Below are 14458 nucleotides of genomic sequence, written 5' to 3' on the forward strand. Positions count from 1 at the left end.
ACCATAAACTGATATTTTTCCCAGTTGAGAACTAAGTGCTTCTCCTTACATCGTTCTAGAACTAATTGCAGGTGATTCAGACACTCAGAGAAGGTTAGGCCAAAAACAGAAAAGTCATCCATAAAAATTTTTAGAAATTGTTCTATCATATCTGAAAATATGCTGATCATGCATCTCTGGAAGGTTGCCGGTGCATTACATAGTCCAAAGGGCATTCGTCTATAGGCAAAAGTACCAAATGGACAGGTGAATGTAGTCTTTTTTTTATCTTCAGCGGCTATGGAGATCTGGTTGTAACCGGAGTATCCATCAAGAAAACAGTAAAACTCTTGTCCGGCTAGTCTTTCCAACATTTGATCAATAAATGGCAAAGAAAAGTGATCTTTTCTTGTCGCAGCATTCAACTTTCTATAATCTATACAGACCCTCCATCCCGTTTGGGTCCTAGTTGGGATAAGTTTGTTTGCATCATTTTGGACCACTGTTACCCCAGATTTCTTGGGTACTACTTGAACTGGGCTTACCCAAGAGCTATCAGAAATAGGATAAATTATTCCACTATCTAGGAGTTTCAGAATCTCCTTTTTAACTACATCCTTCATAGCTGGATTAAGCCTTCTTTGGGCTTCTCTTGTTGGTTTAGCCTCTTCCTCTAAGTATATTCTATGTTGAACTATAGAAGGACTTATTCCTTTGATATCTGCTATGGTCCAACCTATTGCTTCTTGATTTGCTTTTAGAACTGACACTAACTCCTCCTCTTGCTTGGGATCTAGGTCTGATACAATAATTACAGGCAAAGTTTCTTTGGGTCCTAGATATGCATACTTGAGATGTTCTGGGAGGGGTTTCAGTTCTAAAATGGGTGCTTCCTCTATCGATGGTTTAGGTGATGATTTCACCATCTCAATGATTGGTTCAGTAGGAAGTGTCGATTCCTGATTAATCTGATTTTCTTTAAGTATTTCATTGACATCCTCAGACTCATGGATTAACCAGGGGTTAGACTCTAGGTCGACTTCATCATCACTAATGTCAATGGATTCATAAATACCATCTTGGACTACATTGACATCAGCATGAGAAAAGGATTCCTGTTCTAAGTTAAAAACATTAAGCTCAATGGTCATATTCCAAAGGATAACTTCATTAGACCATTTCGACAATTGATTTCAGCATTGGCCGTAGCTAAGAATGGTCTTCCTAAAATGACAAGTATATGTCCTTTAGGATTCGCAACTAGCTCAGTCTCTAAAACAATAAAATCTATAGGGAAAATAAAATTTTCAACCTTTATCAGAACATCCTCGACCATTCCCTTAGGGATCCTGAGAGATCTATCGGCTAACTGTAATGTGATCCCAGTAGGTTGAAGTTTTTCTAATCCTAGTTGCTCATACACCGAATATGGAAGGATATTCACACTAGCTCCTAGATCTAGCAAGGCCTTTTTTATATTGGTTTCTCCAATAACACAAGAAATTGTTGGAGCTCCAGGGTCCTTATATTTAATTGGCACATGGCTAGATAGGTATGAACTGACACTTGCAGCCAAAAATGCTTTCTTTGGTACATTAGTGGTCCTTTTCCTAGTGCAAAGATCTTTTAAAAATTTGGCATAAGTTGGAACCTGATGGATTATATCCAAAAGAGGAATATTAACTTGGACTTGTTTAAATACCTCTAAAATTTTATCTAAATATTCAGATTTATTAGATTTCAGTCTGTTTGAAAAAGGAGCTCTAGAACTTTTAAGTACTGGACTAGGTGAATTTTCAGTTTCTGGTGCTTGAGGTTGAAAGGTAGTAGTTTTAGAAGGTGACTCGACAGATGAGTCCTCTATATCATCAAGTGCAACTACCTTATTGTCTATTTATTTTCCCGATCTTAAGGTATGAATGGCATTTACACCATTAACTTGGTTTCCTTGTTGGGGTCGTGGACCATTTTGGTTCCTAGGATTTGGCTCAGGTTGGCTAGGTAACCTACCATGTTCTTGTTCACTAATGGTCGAAGCCAGCTGACTTACTTGCATTTCCAGACGGGCTATAGCTTGGGTGTTATTATTTATGAGTTGACCCGTGGTTTGCATAAAGCTGGTATGTTTCTTCATCATGGCTTCTAGACTTTTCTCTAAAGAGGTAATTTTCTTGTCATTATCATGGAAGCCTGGCGGGTTGTTCATCACTGGGTTGGACCTTAGATTTTGCTTATTGAAATTTGGATTGCCTACATTAGGATTCTGGGACCATGAAAAATTCGGGTGATTCCTCCAACTTGGGTTATATGTGGGTGCATAAGGATTGTTCAATGGTCCTTGATAGGTGGCATTCACCTGTGCACACTCATTCGAGTAGGAACATTCTTCTAAGACATGGTCTAGTGCATTGCACCCTTTACACATGGGTGCAGATATTTGATTTACATTGGCTGTCTCTGTAATTCTAAGGCTTCCAATCTACGTGTTAAGGTTGCAATCTTGGCCTCTGATGCTAGGATTGGTTGAATTTGATGCATTCCTCCTCTTGAAGGTGTAGCTTTATCAAGTTCCCTAGTTGTTTCCCACTGTAAATTTTTCTCGGCTAGATCTTCTAAGAATTGCCAAGCTTCAGTAGTTTCTTTGTCCATAAATTGGCCTTGGCACATGGACTCTAGCATGGTTCTTGAGTTTGAATCTAACCCCTCATAGATGATCTGGCATAGTCTCCAAGTTTCTATTCCATGGTGTGGGCATTGGGTCAAAAGATTCTTGAAACGATCAAAGTACTTCCAAAATGATTCACCAGCTAGTTGGTAAAATTGATTTATTTCATTCCTAATCCTAGCTGTTTTATGATGGGGGAAATACTTTTTCAAAAATATTCTCACAAAGCCCTCCCAGGTAGTGATAGAATGGTTTGGCAGACTATAAAGCCACTTCTTAGCATTATCCTTAAGGGCAAAGTTGATTAATCTAAGTTTGACCTCATCCTCTGTTAATTGCAGTTTCATGGTTGCACATACCTCCTCAAATTCTCTAATAAATATATAAGCATCCTCTAATCCTGTGAATTTTGGAAGCATATTTATGATTTGAGGTTTGATTTCAAAATTGTTAGCTGTGGGTTGTGGCAACCTGATACAAGATGGTTGGATGGAGCCAACTGGATAACACAAATCCTTAAGGGTCATGGGTTGGATTGGTTCAGCCATTGGAACAACAGGAATTGACTCAATTCTAACTAGACGACCCGACACTCTTCTCCACACATGAGGTGTACAGTTCTCGATGTTTATACAATTTTTTTTTTATAAAATTTTTATGTATAAGAAAAAGAAAGAAAAGAGAAAAAGTTCTAAAGAAAAGATCTTAAGGAGTCCTAAATCTAAAGAAAAGTAACCAAATAAATTTTTTTTTTTTTTTTCAAACAAGTGAAATAATAAATTAAACTCAATCTATCCTAGGGTTAACCTAAATCTAGACAGCTCCTAACTGTTCCAAGATGACCCTTCAAGCCTTCCAAGTGGAGATTGATCAACTAGTTAGCCAGGTAAGTATAAGAGGTGGGAGGTTCACTCATCGTTACCTTTCTAGACACCAAACGAGTTGGCCAGGCCAGCAACTGAACCAATTTAACAAACCACCCTCAGGGACTTGCCTAGACACCAACTAATCAGACAACTCAAACTTGGTAGAACTCTTAGGGTTCCTTGTCCTATTGAGCTCGAATTCCTTAAGGTTGACGTCTAATTGATTTTAAGATTAAAGGTCTAGGTAATGCAATATGATGGAGATGATTTTTGGGCTAAGAAAGGGTAATGAAATCCCCACCTTATCTTGTTAATGGGTTGATGCCCTTAGATTAATTATGAAAATGCAAATGCAAATCAACAAGATGACCAAGAATGTAAAAGATTTTAATTTAATTTTTTTTTTATTTTGATATTTTACTTCACGATTATGAAATGTCTTTTGTTTTTTTTTATTTTTTTTTTTGTGATTAAGTAAATTCAAATGATTAGGTCTAAAAGAAAAAATAATTAACTAAAAATAATAAAAGAGAAATTAGAAGCGTACCTGAGTTTTCCAGCAATCACCAACTAAATCTAGAAACCTAAAGGAAAAAAAAGAGAGTTATAAAGCACGAAGAACAAATATTTGAAAATAATTTAAAACGCCAAATCCCCGACAACGGCGCCAAAAACTTGATGTGCAAATCTTAAATTTGTAAATAAAACCGCAAGCGCACAGTGTGCAGAGTAGCACGACCAGCGAGTACGGGTCGATCCCACAGAGACTTGGTTTAAAAATGATTTTCAAATCTATGCTCAAGCGAGCTTTAACGAAAATCGAAAATCGAAAGTTATTTGCTAAAGATAATAAGACTAAGGATCTAGGGTTTTTGAATCCACTAGATCTAGATTAGAGAATTCTACTTAGAATTTTTCTTATTGATCCTAACGACTACTCCTCTTGTCTTTCCCAAGCATAGATTATGAAGGGACTAAGGTCCAACGATAACCCATCAAGATTCTTTACAGGGGAGTAGTAACTAGGATCCCTTAGGGTTTTCTCCTCCTATGCACTGAATCAAGCATGAACTATGAAGGGACTCTGACCCAACTTAGTTCATCAAAAATTCTTGGCAAAAGAGGAAGAAAAAGAAACCTTAAGAAAAAGAAAGAACCCTATGTAAAACCCCTACTCATGATCTAGCTTCATCGCAAACCCTAGAAGGGATGCTTAGCTAGACATGATCTAAATCTACTTGCAAAATTTAAATACAAAAAAATAAACTATCCTAATTTCATAAATTAAACTATCCTAATTGCATAAATTTAAACTGCATAATTTAAACTAACCTAATTGCATAAAATTAAATTGCATAAATTAAACTATCCTAATTGCAAGAAAAATAAATTGCATAATGTAAAGAGATAAAATTGCATAAAAATAAGATTTTATATAAAAAAAATTATTACAAAAACCTCAAAGCTCGAGGCTGAGAAGAAAGCTAAAAACCCCACTATCTAGGGTTACAAGCTTGATCGGAAGGAAAGAATCCCCCTCCTTAAAACAAGGGCCTTTGGGGGCTTTTTATAGGCATTTGGGGGTTATAAGGTTTTCAAAACTTTAGATGTGGGACTAAGAGATTTTAGAGGGCTGTTAGGGAGGTTTAGGGGCTCAAATCTCGCTCAAAAAGTACTTAAATCCATCAAGAAACCCTAAAAATTATTTCAGCCGTCGATCTTCATCTAAAGGACCCAATTCATCTAATAAATCAAGTCGGGAGCGATTCTGGGCCGTCGGATCACGATCTGGGTGAAGCGCTGTCGTTGGATCTTGCTGCAGAGATGGGATCAGATCGGATGCATCGCGGACCGTCCGATCAAGGCGTGGAAGATTTCGTCTGTTGGATCACGCTGCAGAAGGATCCGTGTTGTCCTAGTGTTTATTGATTCTTACAATTGCCTTGATTACGGTTGGATCTTGACCGGCTGCGATGGTGGCCGTCCGATGGCGTAAAATATGGAGCGTTGGATCTTGATCAGAGAAGATCGGACCATCGAGTGATGTGAAGTTACCAGGTTGCCCTTCGGACCTTCTTCTCTCTCCTCTGAGCCCTGGACCGCGGGCGTGGATCGGGCTCGCGATGCGTTGCGGTGAGCCGAGACTCGCTGATTGGCTGGTTATGGTGCGTCGATGGGTCCATGGTCCAGGCGCCTGTTGTTGTGGACCAGGCGGCTAACCAGATCACCAAATCAGTTAATTTTTGATCAATTTTGACCTGATTTGACTCGGGTTTGACCCAATTGAGTCTTCTTTCTTCATTCTTCAATTCTGGGTCAATTTAACTCCATTTGCGTAAATTTACGCCGTTGGAATCCTCTTTCCTTGTTCTTTCTATTGATGACCTCTTCTTCTATAAAATATAATAACAAGTATCAATTTCCTAATAAAGTTAGATAATTTAGATATTAATTGATACTTTTTATGTCAATTTGTGACATAAATCAATGGGCAATCAATCTTTGCACCTTATCCCTTTTTTTACGCCCTATTTATTACATGAGAAAAGGTTTCTCATGAAATCACTCCATGCACAATTTAAGCCACGCCTCACGCCTTTAGTGGATAAGGGATGAGTTGGTGTCCATTTGAATTCAAAATTTGATTTAAATTCAAATGTGCAATTACTCATCTTTATCCTTTCTTTTGGATAAGATATTTGATGTTGTTATAAAAGGAGGAGAAGAGTGGGGTGTGTAAGAAGAAGATTTTTGGAGAAAAATTCTTGGGCGTGAGAAGTCTTGTGCGTGAGAAGGAAGTCCATATCCTTCCAAGAGAAAAAGAAAGAAAAGAAAGAAAAGTGGGTGCAAGATTTTCAGTGAGTTTCCTAGAGTTTTAGCTTGGGGTTCGGGAAGTGAGAAAGTGAGCTACGAGTATCGTGAGCCACAAAATCTCAGGAAGATCTTTAACATCCTCTCAAGCATCTGTTGACGATCTGGAGCATCCGAAGAATCAACAGACATCGATCGAAGGAGTTCGATCAGCATCGATCGTCAAAAGGGCTCTACAATGAGCTAGCACTCGTGAGGAGTCGATCAGATCGGAGCTTCATGTGGACGATCCACAGAGGCCAGACACATTGTGTGGCTACGTCGCGATGATCTGACTCTCCCGACGGTGATCAAATTGTGGCGATCAACTACCGCACAAAGGTATTATGTTCTGAACACATTACAGTAAAGTGTTTACTGTTTGAATTTGAAATTCAAATTTAAATGAATACATGCTATATATCATATTTAGATCCTAGTGTAGAATAAATTTATATTAATTAATTAGATTAATTAATATTTTTTTCTGTAAAATCATAATTTTGAAAAAGTTTTAAAATTACATTTTACCCGTGCACTGAATTTTCCCACATCTCCACCTTCCTGTCTGTGCCCTGAAGATCCACTTACACCCTATAGATTTTATCCTTTCAGGTGGGTCAATCAATGTCCATACATCATTGATCTTCATGGATTCTATTTCAGATTTCATGACTTCTAGCCACTTATCGGAGTCAGACCTCTGCATTGCATCCATGTAGGTGATCGGATCCTCGTTGTTCTCATTGAATTCAACAGAATTACTATCCCTGATCAAGAAACCAAATAGGTTTTGAGTTTGATCTAATCAAATCCGACTCTATGGGTTTAGTAGATTGTGTCGGTTCTTCTATCGATCGAACTTCATTAAGTTCAATCTCAGAGGCATTAGTTCTTTCCCCAAGAAATTTTTTTTTCCAAAAAGACTGCCCTATTACTGATAAATATTTTTTTCATCAGCAAGGTAGAAGTAATATCTCTTAGTCTCTTTTGGATACCCTATAGATAGATACTTGTCAGACCTATATCCAAACTTGTCAATTTTTAAATGTTTGACATAAGCCGGACACCTTCAGACCCTAAGATGAGAGAGTACTGACTTACGTCCTGTCCACATCTCATATAGTTTTTTACTTATGGACTTACTTAAAATTTTATTTAGAATATAACAAGCTGACTCAAGTGCATATCCTCAAAAAAAGATCGACAGACTTACAAAGCCCATCATGGATCGAACCATATCTAATAGGGTTCGATTCCTCCTTTCCGACATACCATTATGCTGTAATATTTCAGAAGAGGTTCACTACGAGAGAATCTTATTCTCTTCTAAGTCTGTCAGAAACTCACTGGAGAGGTATTCGTCTCCTCAGTTGGATCGAAGAGTTTTAATACTCTTTCCAGTTTGTTTCTCTACTTCATTACAGAAATATTTGAATATTTCAAATGATTTAGACTTATTTGTCATTAAGTAGATGTGCCCATATCTCAATAGACTATTTATAAACATAATAAAATAATAATATCCACCTTTAGCACTCGTGTTCATGGGTCCACATACATCAGTATATATCAGACCTAGAACTTCACTAGCTCGCTCACTTTTTTCAGTAAAAAGTGACTTGGTCATTTTTCAAAAAGATAGGACTCACAGGTTGAAAGTGATTCACAATCACTATTTTGAGAATTTTCTCTTAAGTTAACCTATTTATTCTGTTCTTGTTAACATAACCTAACCTATAGTGCCAAAGGTAGATATCAGTGACATCATTAATTCTAGGACATTTGTCAGACGTGTATATTACACTGACAGATTGTGACAATATATAAATTATATTGTTCAGTGTCTATTCATCACATTAACATCATTCATAATGATATTAAAAATATTTTTTTTATTGAAATCTCATAACCGTACATGGCCAAAAGGCCTACAGATATAATATTCAATAAAAACGAAGGATAAAAGTGACATTCACTAAAAAAAATTATATTAGACTTGAATACAAGCTTAATAATCTCTAATGCTAGAATTGGAATTGATCTTCTATATCCAACATTAAGAAATCTTTCATCTTCTTCAAATCTCCTACTAACCTGCAGATCCTGTAATGAATTACAAATATTAAAAGACTTTCAATATCTAATACCCAAATAGTAGAATCATAAATTGAGAAATTACAAGGTGTTATCATATAATTATCTTGTCCAAAATAGCTTGCTTCTTTCTCAGCCTGTTTAGATCCAAGGAGGTAATGTACTGAAGATAATTTCTCTTCCAGTGCCCCTACTTCTTGCAGTAGAAGCATTCCACCTGACTTTAATCGGACTTGATTTTTTTGGTTTGACTAAGCTTGGGTGCTCTAGTACTTTGCACCTTCTTCTTATTCTTTTTATTCTTCTTCCCTTTCTTAAAGGATCGACATCTAAAAGAAGAATCTCTCACTATATTCACCAACTCTTTGTGAAGCTGGTGATCCTTCCAAAATTTTAGCAATCCCAACAAATTATGGTAGTTGACTACAGACTTTGTCATTCGATAATGAGTAAGGAAGGGGAGGTAGGATTTTGGCAAAGAGTTCAAAATGGCATCCTTCTCAGCTGCTCATGTAGAGGAAAGCCGAGCTTGCTCAGGCACTTAATCATCTCGATCATGTACAATACATGATCAATGATTGATGCTTTCCCTCATTCGAGCGTTGAAGATGGCACAACTTGTCTTGTGTCTCTCAACATCATCGATGTGCTAAAGGACTCGTTCAATATTTGTAATATGTCTTGTGGCTGAGCATTTTCGAATCTGCAATTGAACTGATCATTCATTGCCACCAGCATAATGCAACGAACCATAGTTCAGTCGTTAAGCCACTTCTGATAAGTGTCTCGGATCGTACTGCGGGCGTTCGAAACTGGCTCTTCGGATGCTGGATCTGTCAACACGTACAAGATCCATTCATACTCCAGGACTATTTTTAGTTTTTGATACCAACTATCAAAATTGGATCCCATTAATTTATCACTATCCAATAGTAATCGAAGCGACAAGGTGGTGGCCGTAACTGCAAAAAAAAATAAAATCTAATTAGTATATGAATTGGTTAAGCCTAAAGACATGAATTTTAGTCTAAATTCTTTCACTATTTTAATCAAATTGGTAACCTCTACCTCCAATTCGAAAAATTATACTAATTCCTTAGGGGGTACCAGAATCCTCATAGGTTGCACATGAGCTCGAGTGTGGCTCGGCTAACCCCTATGCACCCATGGATAGGTTCTTCACCAATTATTTTATCAAATAATTTTTAATATTTAATTTTTTCTCCAAACACCTCTTCAGCAAGTGTGTAGTGTCTCCACTGAAAGTTTTGGTTAGGTCCAACCATTAATATATCAAAATTTAATGTATCTGACAAACGAGTGACCAGATCCGAGTGTGGTTCGGCCAATTTGACCATCATTAGAAAGACACAACTAAATCAACATATTATGAATAATAATTTCGAAGCTAGATGAACACCAGACGTGTGGTGCCTCTAATGATCATCTAAACTGTTGGATCCATTATCATTCAACTTAATGAGAGGCTATGATCTAGTTATCACCATAACTATTTTATTTTTAAAGGTCTAATAATTTTAAAGAATTTAATTAGATGAAATAAAAGACTTGACCAATTAATCTTAATCCTCTCACTGACTTCACTAAGTTAGATCAATGAAGAATAGGCATAAACTAGTTCAGTCAATCAGTCATAAATTCTCTCACTGATTTTATCAAGTCATGAAGAAGATTTTAGATAAGTCAAATTAGGGGCACCTAAATCAATCATACTGATTTTTTAGTTAGCATAGGTCAATCCTAATCATTAAATGATCTGATCAAAATATGATTTACCACCTTGATCAGGTAAGTGAGATCGATGGAAAGGATATGTCATTAACTTGCCATAAACTCAATCTATACGAGTATCTCCCAATTAATGACTACCGATCAAGATTGCCATACTTATCTTAGACACCAACTGGTTAGTCAGTTTCAATTCGATCAACTTATAGACTTGGATTCAACCACAGAGCTACAATCAAGATCCATCTTGATCTAATCAAAAATATGAACTCTAACCAACTACAACTATTGAGAATTGATCAAAAGAAGAATTGACCTAATCAAAAATTAATCACTAATTAGATTTGATCAATTACTAATATAGTCCATTATCAATGATTTATGACCCTAGGTCTAACCCAATTAAACAGACCTGACTCGACCTAACCCATAAACTCATGATTTATAAAATTTATGCCTTTGATCTTTGATTCTCAAATCTAGATCACTTAATTCTTAATTAAGTTTTGGGTTAACATGGATTGGGATTCAGTATTTGAAAATAATTTTAAATTTTATAAAATATTTTTACAAGCTGTCATACAAGCAAATAAATCTTAATTTCAAATCTAACATACAATATATCAGATCTAAAATAAAAAAAAAATTTTAACTCTTTTCGTTGTTCATCTTCATGAAAAAGATCGTGCAGCACCCCTACACACACCCCTACACACCATAAGAAAATCCCATCAAATGAAAGGAGAGGGTCATAAAATTCTACTTTCTCCTATGACTCGGATGGCTATAAAGATCTATCCAATTCGATTACTATACTACTCAGATTCAAAATTAATTATTTAGATATAATCTAAATAATTAAAATCAGATTATATGCAAAATATTTATGTGAAAAGCAATGAAGCTCTGATTACCATTTGAAGAAAAATCGATAGTTCAAAGCATTCATTTTAAAAATTTTGCACAATGAAAGATAATAGATTAAACTTTTTAATCTCCTACGCATGCTTTAGATTAGACCTAAACTATCTATTAAGGATCTATGACATAAAATTTGCATATAAAAAATCTGATATAAAAGAAAAATTGTATCGATCACATCGATGCCTTAGATTAGATCTAACAGTTAGATCTAATCAAATGAGTTCATAACTCATTATCTTTGTATGGGTCGATGATCATCACTACTGATAGGCATGGTATGAGGTTCTTTCTGATGCTGAGCAGTCGTATAGCTCATCCAATCTCTACAGGTTATCCACTTAAAGTCTTGATCAAATCATTCTTCTTAGGAGTGCTAGCTCACATAGAAGGCACTGGATGGCTGGAATAAGCTTCTTTCTTTGGATCATCCGGATTCTTCTGGATCAGAGGATGGAGCTAATGAGGAGATGGTGGTGTGGAAGAATGGAATAAGATCCTCTTATATTTTTTTCTAGCATAAAAATCTAGAGCCGAAACCCTAAAACCCACCCTAGACTTATGCCCAAAGAGGAAAGTCTCTTCCTCTATTTCTCACGCATAGAAGCCCGCGAAGCCCGCCCCCTCTCTGTTTCATGCCCTCTCTCTCTCAGAAGAAATTTTTCACGATAAAATTATCTCCTTTTGTTGCACAAAATGAGAGGGGATTTTAAGGTGGTGGAGAGATGAAGGGATAAGGATAAAGTGGTTAGATGTAGTTCAAATTCAAACCAATTTGAATTCGAAACTCAACCACTTATCTTTATTCAAGTGGGGCACCACAAGAACTGATGCGTGAGATATTTCTCATGCTATTCATTTCACATTTGTCACACAAATTTCAGCCTTCCAAAGGTGATGGTGCCAAGATATGGATAAGAATAAGTTCAAGGTTGTTTCAAGTCAAATTTCAAATGTTTTGAATTCAAATGATGAACAACTTATCCTCATCCAAAAGGCACCAGAGAAGGGGGTGACAAAGCACTTCTAGGCATGAAAAATATTCATATAAAAACCTTTCTTGCATGAAAAAAAAGTGGGCACAGAGAAGAGGTAGTGCATGGGTTGGTTTAATTCGAATTTGAATTTGAATTCTTATTCAATTAGATTCTTAACCCAACCAAATTAAGTAAGACCCAATTAGACCATTGAATTTATTTCAATTAGGTAATAAATAGCTTCGATTAAATCCTAATCAAATCAGAAATTAATCAAGTTCAAATTTTTATCAAATCAGGAATCGAACATCCTTAGCGATTAAGTCATCTCATAACCTAATCAGGTCAAATCAAATTGAATCTAATTCAGTTAGATTTGATCCAAACCTTAATGCTCAATCAAATTAAGCTAATTAACAATCTAATTACTAATTAATCCTCCTTAATTTATCAATAATTAGTGAATTAATTTATTATAATTTTTGCACAAGATTAATCATCAACCAAATTAAGAATTATATCCTAGAATGATTCTTAATCGTCGATCAGCCATATAATCAGTAAAAAAAAATTTTTGAGTGTAACCCCATAAGTTTGAACCTAAACCATAACATAAAAATAATTTTTTTATATCAATCAAAGTGACCATCTAGCAATGATACTCGATGTCCGGATAAATCGAAAGATTATAAACATTCAAGAACCTATTGATATATGGTTACCATATAATTCATCTCTTTGACTAATGCTCAAGGTAACCAAAGATTTAACTATCAACCCTGAAAAGATCATCCATATTATATTTCAACTTTTAAATCCATCAAATAGATTACCTCGATCGAGGTTTTATTAAATTGAAAACACAGTAATGTATTAACTTCTACTTATTTAAAGGAGTAAATTCTATCTTGACTCACACACTGACTTCGCAAGTACTTGACTGTATCCAGAAATCTTTCATCATTGAATTAGAAATTCAAGTAGTCTGGTATCAAAGCATAGTGAGTTGCTTACAAGTCACCGTGGTGATCTCAGATCGGAGGGACACTTATACGCATATCCTTCACGAGCTACTCTTAACAGTAGAGTGCTTAACAGTTGGTCACATTTAGTGAGATGTACCCCTACATCTCACTTGCATGTCATACCAATGTCATACAATGACCTACACTTAATATAGCTATCATCCTAATAATAGCATATCATTTGACCTTGAATTAGGTTTAAGGACTAAATGATATATCTTCCTATATCGATTCAAATAGTCCTAAGGACTTCATCACAAAACAAGAGTTCAAATAAAATATACACAGAGTGATGAGAAAATAAAATAATATTTATCATTTTAGTAATTCATATACAATTATAATAATTAGCTCAACTATCAACGGGCTGACGATTAGCTTTGGAACATAATTTCCAATATGAGATACCTTTTGAAGAATAAAATTGTGAGGTCTATAGGTCAGAGCAGATAATACCTCACGTATAAGGCCGAGCTCTTGTCCACAACAATGGCACACCAAGTAGAGGTCGACGTCCGCCTCGATTCTCTAAGATTAAGGTTTGTTTCGGCTGACTATAGGGCTTCTCGGACTGTACACATCGAAGTCCCCTTGACTGGGAGCGTATATTGTGGTTCTAATAATATGAAGGACATCAATAGTCCCACATCGATTATAAGTCAAGGGGAACTCATGTTTATAAGGAAGGAATCATTCTTTCCACGTGAAGCATCTTTTAAAGGACAACCGTGAGGCTCATGAGTCAAAGTGAACAATATCTCATGTGTAGGGCCGAGTCCTTGTCCACAACATTTCCAAATAAAATGAAACAACTTACTAAACAAATCCATTAAAATCATCAACAAATTGGATTTCACAATTATAAAAAATTTAATATTCTGTCAAGTTGCAATAAGCCTTAATTTTGTACTTACTATCAGTAAAAAGTTGTATCTACAACTCTGAATAGAAGGTTCATTCAAATGAACACATCAAGTCATCATTCTGAATTTAACATTAATAAAGTGAAAAATCCATACCTAGTTTCCAAAATCTATACCTATTCAATCTAAGCCCACCATATTAACCACTTATAAGCATATTTGCCTTACTATGTAAAATTCCATAAAGCTAGCCAAATCGATGGAGAAACTGAAAATAATTTTTAAAAGTATTTCAGATTTTTTCTGATGTGAGTTTTGGATAGTCCCAGAGAGTTTAGAAATGCTTGAACTTGAGATAGTCCTATATGGCATATTTTCTAAGAAAGTGGGTAGTTTTATTGTACAATGCTTTGCTGCTAAGTTTCTTATTTTGAGTCATATTGTGGTGTAGAGAAGACTTCTTTTA

The 14458-nt window shown here is 35.6% G+C and overlaps 1 non-coding gene across 1 annotated transcript; it reads left to right on the forward strand.

The window, feature by feature from the left end:
• Positions 1-2716: 2716 nt before the first annotated feature.
• On the forward strand, positions 2717-2823 carry LOC140859530 (small nucleolar RNA R71). The gene has a single exon (XR_012143067.1). It is a non-coding gene; the product is annotated as a small nucleolar RNA R71 (small nucleolar RNA).
• The last annotated feature ends 11635 nt before the right edge of the window (positions 2824-14458 follow it).

The sequence above is a fragment of the Elaeis guineensis genome, chromosome 7 (assembly GCF_000442705.2).
Source record: "Elaeis guineensis isolate ETL-2024a chromosome 7, EG11, whole genome shotgun sequence".
NCBI classification, from domain to species: Eukaryota; Viridiplantae; Streptophyta; class Magnoliopsida; order Arecales; family Arecaceae; genus Elaeis; species Elaeis guineensis.